Source organism: Pteropus vampyrus, unplaced genomic scaffold (assembly GCF_000151845.1).
Source record: "Pteropus vampyrus isolate Shadow unplaced genomic scaffold, Pvam_2.0 Scaffold436, whole genome shotgun sequence".
Classification (NCBI taxonomy): Eukaryota; Metazoa; Chordata; class Mammalia; order Chiroptera; family Pteropodidae; genus Pteropus; species Pteropus vampyrus.
In genome coordinates this window covers 1951109-1955088 of record NW_011889217.1, presented here as the reverse complement: position 1 = coordinate 1955088, position 3980 = coordinate 1951109, and the positions used below count along the sequence as shown (strand labels likewise).

General features: G+C 45.1%; 1 protein-coding gene, 1 non-coding gene and 1 pseudogene across 4 annotated transcripts in view; 1 reads left to right on the top strand and 2 right to left on the bottom strand.

Annotated features, from left to right (window-relative positions):
• Positions 1-3974, bottom strand: part of RUSC2 (RUN and SH3 domain containing 2) — a 49000-nt gene extending 45026 nt beyond the window's left edge. For all 3 annotated transcript variants that reach the window (XM_023524022.1, XM_023524023.1, XM_011381473.2), the window contains exon 1: positions 3692-3974. The gene's annotated coding sequence lies outside the window, so the exon portion shown is untranslated. The remainder of the gene's footprint in view (positions 1-3691) is intronic.
• LOC111732260 lies at positions 725-843 on the bottom strand. The gene has a single exon (XR_002777475.1). It is a non-coding gene; the product is annotated as a 5S ribosomal RNA (ribosomal RNA).
• On the top strand, positions 1691-1809 carry LOC111732262 (annotated as a pseudogene).
• Positions 3975-3980: the final 6 nt, after the last annotated feature.

Below are 3980 nucleotides of genomic sequence, written 5' to 3'. Positions count from 1 at the left end.
CTGAAGTAAATGAAAATGAAAACACAACTTATCAAAATTTGTGGGATGCAATGAAAGCAGTGATTAGAGAAAAATTTATAGCATTGAATGCGTATATTGAAAAGAAGAAAGGTCAAAAATCAATAATCTAAGTTTCCACTTTAAGAAATTAGAAAAAGAAGAGCAATTTAAAACTGACATAAGAAAAAGAATAATAAAAATTAGAGCAGAAATCCATGAAACTGAAAACAGGAAACCATTAGAGAAAATCAACAAAATCGAAAGCTGGTCCTTTGGAAAGATCAATAAAATCCATAAGCCTCTAGCCGGGCTAACTAAAGTTTACTAGCCCCCGGGATGGGAATCAGATGTTTGCCTCCTATTGTCAATCAAGATCAACTACTTATGCTAGACAAGGAGACAAAATACTAACACCACTTCCTTTCTTTTATCCATTCTATAAATTAAAAAAATAACACTACTGATGAGCATCTCCTATGTGCCAGACACTGTTTTAAGTGCATAGGACATAACAGTGAACAATGAACACAATAAACTATGTAGTACATTAGAAGGTAGTAAAAGAGTTATGAGTATTTTTTATTTTCTTATGAATGTGTATATATATATAACATATGTACATATGTAAAGCAAGTATTTTTATTTTCTTCCCTCTCTTTTCCCCTTATCGTCTAACATAAGATGTATTAATTATAGTTAAGTTTACATCTCTTTTATTTTTTAACGCCTATAGCACCTGGTATTCCTAGGTGGTCTCCCATCCAAGTACTAACCAGGCCCGACCCTGCTTAGCTTCTGAGATCAGACGAGATCAGGCACATTCAGCGTGGCATGGCCATAAACTAAGTTTACATCTCAGTATTTAAATTATAGGATACCAAGAATAGTGAACAACACCAGAGGACTGCATCCTCTTTGGGGAAACAGTTGGCACAATTTTGGTTATATGCAGGATAACAAGATCATGTTAGGTGGAAGTATGATTTTGCTATTGTTTTTATTTGGAGATTAAGTATGGTTTAAGGAAATACGTATGACTGCCAAATTGACAAGGACAAACTGTAATGATTAGTTTTATGTGTCAGCTTGTCTAGGCCATGGTACCGAGTTATTCAATCAAACACTAATCTAAGCATTCCTGTGAAGATATTTTGTAGATACAGTTAACATCTACAATCAGTCAACTTTCAGGAAAGAGGATTATACTCTATAATCTGTGTGGGCCCCATATAATCAGTTGAAAGGTCTTAAAAGCAGAACTGAGGTTTCCCTGAGGAAGAAGAAATTCTATCTGTAGACTTCAACATCAGCTCCTTCCAAGAGTTTCCAGTCTGCCAGCCTGCCCAATGAATTGGGACTTGTCTAGCCAGCACCCCACAATCATGTAGTCAATTCCTAGCAATAAAGGTGTGCATGTGTGTGTCTGTGTGTATAGACACACACTACCAAAATTTAAAAAAAGTACTGGTCTCCAGATTACATGCCCATCCTTAATCCAACTCAGGAGCCTCTCCCTGCTTTAGGTTTCTATGATCCAAGACTTTATAAAGATAGGTCAGAAGGTAGGAAAAAGAGAAAGTGAAGAGGGATAAATCAAAGCTAGAAATGGATGAGAGTACACCAGACTCCTGTTAGGCAGCAGACCTGGCCTCAGAAGGAGACCTTAAACACTTAACATAAACATCAGAGACTCTACGGCCATGCCACCCTGAACATGCCTGATCTCCTCTGATCTTGGAAGCTAAGCAGGGTTGGGCCTGGTTAGTACTCAAATGGGAGACCACCTAGGAATACCAGGTGCTATAGGCGTTAAAAAAAAAAAAATCAGAGGAAATCAGATTTTGGCCTGGCTCAAACAAAAGAGAAACAATGGTGGTTAATGCCCTATGACCATACAGCAGGAGTGGTGGCACAGGTAACAGAATACCAGGGACAGCGGTAGGATCTCCCTTTCTGTAAGCCATATCACCGCCTCCAAAGAAACTCCAATCGCTATTTTCATTTAAAGGTGACATGCACTCTGAGCACCAGTTACAATAATGTGATTTACTACTAGTCAGGTAACTACTTCTTAGCTTATAAACTCTCACAGCTGTCCAGCCATTGTTTCATCACTCAGCAATATTATCTACTTCCCCAAGGAATCTGGGCTAAAACTGAGGTCTCTGAATCCTGTCTTACTTTCAGGAAACTGAATCTGTTTAAGTCATCCTAGGAATCAATAAAAACAGGTTTCAGGCTTTCTGTTCTTTGACAATTTTATCTTTAAAAGGCCCATGTTCTTCTTTATTACTGACATTGTTCATGCAGTCATAATCCCTGTCTGACTCTGGTCTACTGAGGTACAAACGGCCCATATGGCCCATATGGCCTGATTATAGTAGAGTAGTATTTAGGCCTCACACTAGGCCTGCCTGGGATAATCTATCCCTCCAGTCTCTGAGATGATGGGTTGAGGTAGGGGTGGTTCACTTCGGGTATCCAGGAGCTAAAGGGTAAAATAACTGAGGTTCTTCATTCCTCCAACCTGCCTGAGGCATCTGCTGACCAGCTACACTGAGTCAGCTTTAAAGGCTGTGGCTGGCCTCCAGAATTCTTCCCCAGAGGTAGCAGTTAGTCTCTAGGGCAAGAGGAGCAGTTCACCCTGGCAAAGCTCTTTCAAGATTATCTGAGCAGCCTCTAAGGCACAAACCAATAAAAATCTCTCCAGCTCCAGCCCTGACTTATTTTGTAAACAGAACATAAGTGGAAAACTCATATCATGAATTGAGACTGAATATATTCAGTTTTATGCTCCCTATATGAGCACCACAAGTAATTTCCCCCGTGTTTTTCCTTTTTCTCCCCTTCATGTATTTAGTGACATCTTTCTCACTAAAGCACTCTGCCTCACAGCCTCCGCATTGGGCTCATTCATTCATTCATTCATTCATCCACCCATGAAATATTTACTAAATGCTACCGTACATCAGACACTATCCTGGGCGCTGGGGATACAAATGAATAGTGTAAGGTCCTTGCATCCAGGCCAGTGTCTCGGTGTCCACAGGGCCAGGCTAGCTGTCCCAAGCCAGTCCTGGACAACGGGATCACGGTGCCCTTCGCAGCAGGCATTGCTGTGGCAGGGGGCTGGCAAATTGCCAGACCAAAGGTTTTCCCGAGATAAAACTGGATGTGAGAGATCTCAACCCGGCCGGGGCTGATATCAGTCTGGGAACTAGGGACCAAAGGGACAGAGGGCGCAGAGGACCCGGCTGGGACTAGCTGTGCGGAGACTCCCGCGGCTGTCACCGGGCTGGATGTTGGGCCTTCGCGCTCCCCTAGGGCCGTCACAGATGGGAGTACAGCGGTGACTACTGGGCGCATAAAAGGGTGTCTCCGAAGGGACAGTTTGAGGAGACGGTTGGGGCGGATCCGGGGTGACGCCCAAAGGGATGGTAGTCTTGAGTGTGAGGGTCCACTGGATGGTAAAGCTGAAGGGTCAGGAAGATGACTGAGGATAAAGTGGGTCCAGGAGGTCGAAGCAGAACGGAAGGATGGAACTGAGGGAACTAAGGGAAAGAGCTGAAGGGAAGGGCGGGGCTGTCGAGTGCTGGATAGGTGGACAGAGGACCTTCTCCTAAGGAATCATTTGAAATGTGAGGATAAAGGGTCTTCCAGACCCCGCCGCACCCCGAACAGGAGTCCCCACCTGGTTTCTCGCCTCAGCGCGGTCCTTCAGCAGCGGCGACGGCGGCGTCTCGCGCCCTCCAGGTGTTGTGTTGCAGCCGAGACAGGCCGGCGTCCCCCTCCTCTCCAGACGGGTTGGTAACGCCCGGTCCCCCCTGCGGCCGCGGCGCCGATGGTCCAATCTGGGTTGCCCTCTTGCTGCCCCTCCGGACGGCGCGTTGGTTCGGCCCACCCGGCTCGCTGTGCTCACCCACCGCCCTAGCTCCGGGTGTGATGTGCGCAGCGAGTCACGCGCAGTGCTTTCCCGCGAG